The sequence below is a fragment of the Notamacropus eugenii genome, chromosome 1 (genome assembly GCF_028372415.1).
Source record: "Notamacropus eugenii isolate mMacEug1 chromosome 1, mMacEug1.pri_v2, whole genome shotgun sequence".
Classification (NCBI taxonomy): domain Eukaryota; kingdom Metazoa; phylum Chordata; class Mammalia; order Diprotodontia; family Macropodidae; genus Notamacropus; species Notamacropus eugenii.
In genome coordinates, this window is record NC_092872.1 from 222162061 (window position 1) to 222172664 (window position 10604).

Genomic DNA, 10604 nt, shown 5'->3' on the forward strand with positions numbered 1-10604 from the left:
GATCTTCATAGCATCCCTGAATAATTAGCCAGAACAGGCACTCTTACTCCTCAGGGAGGTTAATTGACTTGTCCTTTGTCAACATGGCTAGGATTAAGCATAGTCATAGTCATAGAACCCAGATATCCTCATTCTCATTTCTATATTCTTTCCTCAGTATCATCTTATATCTCCATCAATGGATGACAGAGAAATAGGCAGTTAAATGGTTTGACTTAGACCAGGAAATATTCATGTGTGATGTTCATCCTAATGTGTTCTGCACAGGAAGTTTCTTGACATGCTTGTGGAAGGAAGGTTTATTTTACTGCTTGAGCATGTGACTGCTCAGTGTATAGCATTCTCAGTGACAGTGTAGTGGTAAAGGAGGCCATATGCTGGTCTGAAGATGGTTTGGGAGGAAGGGGAGAGAGAGAGAGAGAGAGAGAGAGAGAGAGAGAGGCAGAGAGACAGAGAGAGAAAGACAGAGAGACAGAGAGAGAGAGAGACAGAGAGAGAGAGAGACAGAGAGAGACAGAGAGAGAGAGACAGAGAGAGAGAGACAGAGAGACAGAGAGAAAGAGAGAGACAGAGACAGAGACAGAGACAGAGAGAGAGAGACAGAGAGAGAGAGAGAGACAGAGACACACACACACAGAGAGAGAGAGAGAGAGAGAGAGAGAGAGAGAGAGAGAGAGAGAGAGAGAACTTTTTTTGATAAAACCTTGGAGAGGACTTCAGGGAAAGGATTTCCCCAACTAGTCTAATAATGGTTAGGCTATAGACAGGGATAAAGTACTTGTCTGATCCGATCCAATCCAACAAGTATTTATTAAATATCTACTATGTACAAGGCACTGTGCTAAACATGGGGGATACAAAGACACAGTGAAAACTTCAAGAAGGTGAATTAGTGAGCTTAGGTCTAAGAAGCACTGCTTAAAAGACCCTAATAAGCAAAATGCTACCTCCCTTTCAGAATTCAATGAATAATTTCTATTTGAGCCTGAGAAACAGAAATGGAGAAGGAGGTACTTTAGGCAAGAATATTGAAGCTGAGAATGTAAAAGGGAATTATCTGGCAATGACATTACCAGTTGTTCTTTATCCCTCTATCTGAATTCGCAAATCCTAGCCTTGGGACCTGGCACTGAAAATACTATACATAATGATGTGGGTGCAGAGCGACACACCACTAATGGATGCAACAAAATCTTTTCCTGGCATTCTTAAAGAATCAGAGCATCACACGTGTAATGGTTGAGAGCTCATTTGCTTGGGAGTCAGGAGAGCTGACATCTGATCCTTACTTTGCCACTAATTCTGTGACCTTGAGATGCAACCTCACCTTTACATTGATAGGATTAGACCCAGGGGTTCCTAACCTGAGGTTCTGTGAAGTTATTTAAATTATTTTGATAAATGTATTTCAGTATAATTGGTTTCCTTTGTAGTCTTATGTATTTTGTTTTATGTACAGCATTTAAAAGCATTATTCTGAAGAGCCCATAGATTGTACCAGATTGCCAAAGGAGTACATTATTACTCAAAATTAAGAATGCCTGGCATTAGATCATCTCTTAATGTTCCTTCCTACTTCTATTTTTCTATAATTTTTCTTTAGGAGTAACTTGGATTCTGTCTTTTTTGGGCATCCGAACAGCCCTTGAAATTTATTCTAAGCTGGTGATCTTAAAACTTTCAAGATGTCCCCTCAGGACTACCCTACATTAAAAGCCCTTAGCTATTCTAGTGACAAGGCTCTCTGACAGATTATGAAGAATAAGAAAGTTACTGCATGACTGGAGAAAGAAAAACACTGTCTTGAATATAAAAAAAAAAAGAATGAGAATGAAGTCAGCATACTATGAGCTTGATTGATTCCTGGCAAAATTCTAGAATGTATCAAAGAGAAGTTTCATGATCATTTAGAGAAAGAAACCATGATCACAAAGAACCATCATGCTTCGTTGAGAAAGGTCATGTTAAATTAATCTGACATTCTTTGGGAGGGCTATTAGACGGGTAGATGAAGAGCAGAACTTATCTAGACATTTGTCAGACTTTTACTTTCCTTCCCCTTCCCCGCCATTGACAAGCATTCATTTTCTTTTCTTCTTCCCCTCATGAAAAAAGAAAAATAAAACTCTTGTTTACCTATATTATCTTGAGGCATCTGGAAATCATGCTATCCTTGTGGACAGAATTGAGAGAGGCAGTCTAGATAATAGTACAGTTAGATGGATTTAAAACTTGTTTAGTAAACCTAAATAGTAATAGTTTGATGTCAATTTGGAATGAGTTCTTTGGTGGAGTTCCCTTGGAAGCTGTTTTTGACCCTGTGCTAATATAAATGCACACACGTATTTATGTCATATATATGTATACATACAGATATTCATATATCTATATATAAATCTAGATCTAAATAAAAAATCTAGATCTAGACCTTGCCACTGTATATATACCATATATACACACTATATTTATATGTTCATCTATTTCTATATCCACATTTTAATCTATATCTGTATTTTACCAATGACTTGAATAAAGATCTAGATAGCATGCTTATCAGATTTATGGTGGCCCAGAGATAGGAGGAATAACCAACATGCCAAATGACAGAACCAGGATTTTAAAAAAAAGTCTTAACAGTCTAGAATTCTGGGATGAATCTAACAAGGTGTTATTTAATAGGAACAAATGTAAAATCTTACACTTGAATTTAAAAAAGCAAACTTATACTTATCTCAGGGCATCTGATAATGATATAGGGGTTTTAGTGGACTGCAAGTTCAATATGAGTTAATGTAACATCTCAGCCAAGGAATTCAAGATAACTTTAGTCTGCAACAAGAGAGTCCTAGTTTTTAAAACTGGTGAGATAATAATTTCCTGTTACCCTGCCCTGGCTGGATTGCATGTGGAGTATCTTTTGTTCAGTTTAGGAGAGAACAAGAATCCATATGGGATTGTTGAGTAACTGCAAGGGTTCAGTCAAGGTTCTTGACTATGGGTTTATAGTAGGTGAAGTTAGTTTGACTGAGCCCTCTTCTGTGTGTATAAAAATTAGATTTCTTTTTCTTCATATGATTTTTGGAAACCATTTTTTCCTTACAGCAATTCATCTTTTAAGATACATATGCAATAGAGGTCCTAGAGCTGGGACAAACCTTAGGAAACATCTACTCCAATCATTTCATTTTACATATGAGGAAACTGAGGTTCAGAGTTATAAAGTCAGTTGTTGAAGGTCTCATGGCAAGAAGCTGATGGAGCCAGGCCTGGGGACCAGGTCTTCTGAAAACCAGTCCCCTGGTCTATCTGCTATATCACCCAGCTTCCTCCCATCTGCCTACTGTCTTTTCCCCATCACCCAGAGGGTCAAGAGAGAAGCACTGCACAAGGTTGGGACTAGCTACCAGCCAGGGCAGCTGGGTAGTGTAGTGAAAAGAGTACCAGCCCTGGAGTCAGGTAAACCTGAGTTCAAATTCAGCCTCAGACACTTACTAGCTGTGTGACCCTGGGCAAGTCACTTAACCCTGTTTACTTCAGTTTCCTCACCTGTGAAAGGAGCTGGAGAAGGACATGGCAAACCTCTAGTCTCTGCCAAGAAAATTTCAAATGGGATTGGACATGACTGAATAACACCAACAATAACCTGCACTAATATTAATGCTGAACAAGAGACGCATTCAATATATTTGATAAGGGGCAAACAACATCATTTTATTGAGGAGGAAATTGGGATGTAGGGAGGTTAAGTGATTTGCTCAGGCTTACACAGTAAGCAGAGATGGGATCGGAACCAAGGTTCTGTGCCTTTAAGGCCAGTGCCCTTTCTACACTGCCTCCCTTTGGTTTAATAATAAACAAACAAATAAAAGGCAAACTCATGGGATAATGATATGGGGGAAGGCTGTACCAAGGCTTTAATCCTCACCAGCCTCAACATCCTTCCTAATATTTGTAGAACTTTTTAAAGCAATCTATTGTGTGTTTGTCCTTTGTTGCTGAAGAAGACCATGCCATCAGAGAAATGGTGACATGACTTGCACTTGACTTTGTTTTGAGTGAGGGAGGGCTGTGCAGGTCACCAGCCTCACTTCTCCCCCAGAGCCATTTGAATCCAGTGACCAGATACTCATCAGGATGACTGGAGATGACCCAGGAGGAGGCAATTGGGGTTAAGTGACTTGCTCAAGGTCACACAGCTTGTGCATGTCAAGTGTCTGAGGTGAGATTTGAACTTAGGTCCTCCTGACTCCTGCACTGGTGCTCTATCCGCTGCACCACCTAGCTGCCCCTAAAGCAATCTATTAGCTCTTTTTCTAATGGCCAGTAATGACCTTGCCAGAAATAAAGTTCTGGGGCACTTGCTTCTGATCTTAGCTTTGCCTGGATCCACATTTTTTGCCCAATAATTTTTCAACAAGACAGGTTCCTCTTTTTAAATTCAACCTCTTGATAAAAAGAATCTCAGATTATCAAAGCATTTGGTCCAACTCTCTTGCTAACAGGGTGATTCTAGTTACTCTTCGTTTAAGGAGTTTCATTTGGGTAAGTGTGTAGTCAAGGGAAACTCTTCTGGTGGTGGGTTGGAGATTTAGGACCAAGAGGAGTTGGTAATGGTGTCTGATCCTATTGTCAGTGTCCTGTTCACCTTAGAGGGGATTTGAATTTTCTAAGGTCACGCAACAAGCAGTGAAGTGATATGGTGGAGAGAATCGGAGCTAGAGTAAAGAAACGACTCCTTCCTCAGACATTTATTAGCTCTGTGACCCTGGTTAAATCACTTAACCTTGATTTGCCTCAGTTTTCTCATCTGTAAAACAGGGATGATAACCATAGCACCGATCTCACAGGGTTGTTGTGAGGATCCAATGCGATGATATATGTAAAGCACTTTACAAACCTTCACTTCATGACAGCAGCATTCTTGGGCATATTTCTTTTAACATGCTCCTCTAATGTTCAGAGCCAGGGATAATGACAAGAAAATGGGACCCCTCAGGAGAATTTTTAAAAGTCTCAGTTTGTATAGACTCCACAGGCAGCTAGATCCTTGAACTATAGTGTATAACTTTTCCCTTAGTGAATTTTCTCTGTCTACTTAATACATATAAGCATTCCTAGCCTTTCCCAAAATGCACTGGGGAGGGACATATAGATACAGGATGTCCATATAAGTTGTCCATCTCAGTGCTATTATATGACATTACATTTCTACAGCATCTTAGGGTTTAAAGTATGTTCTATCCTTTGATCTTCCCAGCTATGCTCTGAGGTTGGGGAGAAATTACTATTGTCAGAGGCAGTATAGTTTAGTGCAGAGAGCCCTCAATTTGCAGTCAGAAGATTTGGGTTCAAAATTCTCACCTGCTACTAACTTATTATTATACTGTTTATGTCACCTTGGCAAGCATTTCGCCTTTGGGGAACTCATTTTTCCTTTCCTCTAACATGAGGGGGTATGTCTAGATAATTTCTACGGTTTCTTCCAGCTCTAAATGTACGATGTTGTGATCTCTATTTGACAGATAAGAAAACGGAGACATAGAGAGGCTGTACCTTACTCAAGTTTGCTCTGCTGGTTCTTGGTGGTGTGGTAATTTGAACGCAGGTAGCTCTTTCCAAGCTGTGTATCTCTAGCATCTCTATGGCTGGGGTGGTAGTTCACACGTCTAGCCCAGACATCCATCTTTTTGTGAGCTACATTTGCTGCCTTGGTGCCAGCTGTTAGACTTCAGTAAAGGAGAGCTCAGGCCTCAGCATTTCTTGTCCTGTAGGCATTGTGGATAAAAATCTGGATGGTGGGACTACATTAGCTATAGGCCATGCTCCTTTCTCAGAAAAGATCCTTTGCCACTTTTCCAAATCCCCTTTATCAGCACCTTCTCCTAGAGCTCCCCTTTACTGCCTCTGGGTTCCCATTGAATGAAAAGCAGATTTTAAGTCATCTAGTTCAAGGACCTTCTAAGATTGAGTTTACATAGCTGCACTTTGCTGGACATGCTGAGGATTCAGGAGTTTCCACCAGAAGACAGGTTAGTAAATGATCAAATGCATCTCTGATGACCAGCTAACTCTAACCATGACCAAGGGCTTTCTGGAAGTCAAGCCTTGTGGTCTTATCTTCCTCTCCATCATCCTCTAGGATGTGACTTTCTGCTATGAGATCTCCATTTAGCGTGGTGCTTTAGGTTCAATGAAATTCATCAGTCACCTGTTAAGTCACTTACTGTGTGTAACACTATTAAACACTGGGGATACTAAGCATTGGGAATACAGAGACAAAACAAAAAGTAGTTCCTGCCTTATCTCCTATTGCTTGCTGTTAATCAACCAGGCTGGTGTTCTCACTGTCCTCCATACTCCCCAGGCTCATGTTCCAGTCTATGCTTTTTACTTATGCTGTTTGTCCTTCTGGACTGACCTTCCTCCTCCTCTGGAGCTGTCCAAAATCCTGGCCACATTTCAAGTCCCACTTTCATGAAATATAAGACCCTTGAGGACAGGGATTGTCACTTTTATCATTGTCTTCCCAACACCTTGCATGGTTCCTAGCACACAACTGATGCTTAATTAACTCTCCTTCATAGACTGACCACCATAGTCCACAGTAATCTCTCCTTTTTCTGAACTCCTATTAGCCATTGCCACGTGATCTAACAACTGATTTTGTTTCAAGGGTATGCCTTCCCACCGTGCATACTAGTATAGAGACGGAATAATACCCTCTTGTTTTATAATCCCCTTGGTGCCTAGCACAATGCTGGAGGCCATTACAGGCAAACAAGGACAGCTATTAACATTACTATCCACTAATGTGTATATGGAATTACCACAGCTGATGATTATAGGTGCTTTGAAAGTCTGCAGAGTCTTCACCACACACATCACCTCATTTCATGTTCACACTAACCCTGTGAGGAAGATATGACTATCACCCCAATCTTAGAGTTGCTGTTATAATTTGTTGTTGTTTCATCATTTCAGTCATTGCTAATTCTCTGTGATCTAATTTGGGGTTTTCTTGGAAAAGATACTGGAGTGGTTTGCCATTTCCTTCTCTAGCCCACTTTACAGATGAGAAAATTGAGGCAAACAGGGGCACACAGCTAGTAAGTGTCTGAGGACAGGTTTGAACTCTGGTCTTCCTGACTCCAGGCTTGGCACTTTCTCCTTTGTGTCACCTAGCTATCTCCCTCCCGTCCCTGTTATTATAGGTAGGTCCCTGTTATTATAGGTAGGTGTTAGTATATCCTGTTTTTAGAGATGAAGAAACTGAGGGTTAGATTGAGGGATTTGATCAGGGTCATATAGCAAGTAAGTGATCAGAATTCAAATCCAGGTCTTTCTTGTTCCAAGCTCAATACTCTATCCACTACCCTATCCTGCCACCTCTCAAATGGCATCTTAAAGAAATTTGAAGTGTATTATTTTGATTTCTGTACATCAGTGATAAGATATATTTTAAGCAAGGAAAAGAGTTCTGTACTGGGAATCCAAAGAACTGAATTCTGCTCTTAGCTCTTCTGCTCAATAGCTATATGACTTAACTTTTCAACTCTATGGTTCTATGATCTTGCTAATTAAGAATGCTGTAGCAGTGGCATCATTTATCAAACTAGGGTGCATCTGTTCACTAAATAGCTTTTGTTGATGTAGTCTGGCCCTGGAACTCTGGAACAGCTTATGCCTTTTGGTTAAGATGGGCAGGTAAGTAGCTTAGTTCACAACCTAGTTAGGATCTCACTGGTTGGAACCTGCTGTTCATCTCTGTGGTCTGTGCTGCGGTGTCAGATGGATTATGAGCACTAGAGGGCCCCAGCAGAATGTACAATAGTCATCTGGCACTCTGTAAACAGAGAGGTGGGCTTAGCTTCTATCAGTAAAGAGAAGCTTCTGCTGTAAAGGGCCAGAAACTAAAATTACAATTGTTTCATTGTCCAGGGAGTTTGGGAGCTGCTCAAAGTGATGGCAAAGTCTAGAATCTGACAAAAGATTAGAGTTCTCAGTCCAAATTTGAGACAGAGACATGACAAAAAATAAGAAATGTAGTTTTCTAATCACCCACCATTAACTATTTAAGAAACATGGGTTTAGTTTGAAGTCACACAGCCATGTGACTTAGCCTTGACTTAGCCATGAATAAGGAAGGTCTTAGATGGAGCCAGGTATTTTCTCATCTAGCCCATGAAGACTTCCCTGATGCCCTCTCCTGCTGTTAATGCTCTCTGTCACTCCTCAAATATTTTTAGAGCATTTATTTTCTCTTTTGACTCTACTACTTCTTCCTTGTATGGCTCTTCTGTGTACATAATCACATTCTCCAAAGTAGAATATAAGCTCCCTGAGGACAGCAACTTATTTGAGGAGGTGATGAGAGTGTTAACAGCAAGAGAGGACATCAGGGAAATCTTCATGGAGAAAATGGAATCTGAGATGAGCCCTAAAGAAAGGGGAGTAATATGAAATAAGACTAGAAAACTAGATTGGAGCCACATTGTTGGTGGCTAAGGAGTTTGGTTTTTTTTTTCATTCTAAAGGCAATGGGGAACCGCTGAAAAACTTTAAAGCAGAGGAATAAAGACTCAGATCTATACTAGGCTGTATATTTTAGCAGCTGAAGGATAGATTGCAGCAAGGTGAAAAAAGTGACTGGAGAGAGACCAATCAGGAGACACTTACATAGCTTAGGTTTAGATGATTTTATAGTTTAGGATGTAGTGATTGGCTGGATATAGGGGACAAAGAGAATATAGATTCAGAAATGACTCTGATGTTTCAAATCTGGTTGACTATAGTCATAGTACCCATGACAGAAAAGAAGAGTTTGGAGGAGGGGAATGGGTTTTGGAGGGAAGAGGATGAGTTAAGTTTTCGGCCTATTGAGTTTGAGGTGCTGATGGTATATTCAGGGGAAGATGTATTGCAGACAGCTGGAGATGAAGGATTGGAGTTTGGGATATATATTCAGATTAGACATATGGAATTAAAAATATCATCATGGAGGTGATCATTGAACTCATGGGAACATATGAGATCAGCAAGTGTCGAGAGAGAAAAAACGCCTTGGAGGAGATTTACATGTTTAGGGATAGAAACTGATGATGAACTGATGATAATGGATGGAGACTGAGGAGACTGAGAAGGAGCAGTCAGATTGGCAATATCTAATTACCAGGAGAAAGGAGTGTCACAGAAGCAAGGAAGGAAACATATCAATTATATCTAAAACTACAGGAAAATCAGGTAAAATGAGAGCTGAAAAAGATAACATTTTTAATTTGATAAAAAAATTTAAATTATTTCAAAAGTCTTCTCTGGGCTAGTGACCTAGGGTTTCTTCTTGAGACCTAACATCTCTGTGAGACCTGTTTACATGTTACTCTGGCATCCACATCACAGAGGATTACTGTTAATAGGATTTTCTACTTAGATGCTAAGACCATGTCTCTTCCCAGACCCATAGAATGTCTTCTTCTTACAGAGAAATATGGGCCCAGTTTGTCACTTTTTCTTTTCAGTCTTGGTCTTTCTGGAGGCAAACTCAGCTTACCCTGAATGCAACCCAGAGTGTATATGTTCAGATGACAGCTTTGGCAGGTATGGAAATGTTGGCAGGGTCTCCAAAAGATCTTAGAAGATTGATTTACTTTGGGAATTCTATTGTATAGGAGTTTGGGGGTATTTTAAAAGAGATATCTAATAACTTATGGACATTGATTTCAGTTAACATTACAAATTTCTTTTTTTTGAATTATGTGTTTTTATCCAAGTGTAATTAACATTGACTGGAATTTTTGCAGGAAATGGAACATTCTTCTTCAATGTTTTAAGTTTTTACCTATGAATATTCTAATACCTAGTTGGGGGATTGTGAGGAGATTGTGGGTGAGAAGGTACTGAGAAAGAACATTAGAACTCAAAGGATTATGAGTCAGACAGTTTATTACTCATAGGCATGGAAATGTGTATGATTCCCTGCCCTTCAGTCCCATAGGCACATATCAGTGGCTCAGGCATACAGTGAGCTGTGTACCACAACTGAGAGTACAGATCATTTAGCTTTCTGCCCTTAGATCAGATTTTTATTACTGGGCAGTTCAACAGGGCTGAGTGGGAGGGGAAATTTAAGAGCAGTCAATCTGTGGATGATCTGCACTATAAGCCCTCCCCTGCCCAAATTAACTGAAAAGATATTGTAATTAGTAACAATTGCTAACTTTACATACCTGAATTAGATGTAGTTTGCTAAACTGCAGGTTTGCTAACCTTAATACTAACCCTAAACACAGTGAATAAGTCAGTTGTTGGGTATATAGGAACTTCTTGGTATATAGGTGGGTCAGTCAGTCATGGTGTTCTGTCAGCTAAGATCCAGTAATAGGCCAGTTATCATGGAGAGCAAGATGGTGTAAATGCAAAGAGTGCTGGATTAGGGTTTTAATCATGTCTCTGCTACCTACTAATTATGTGGCTTCAGGTAAATTACTCTCTGGTCTCAGTTTCCTCATCTGTAAAATGAGAGGGATCTGGACTAGATACTCTCTAATGTTATTTTCAGGTAGGAATTCTATGTCACTTTAATGACTTGCTTATTTTTCTGCAGGTCT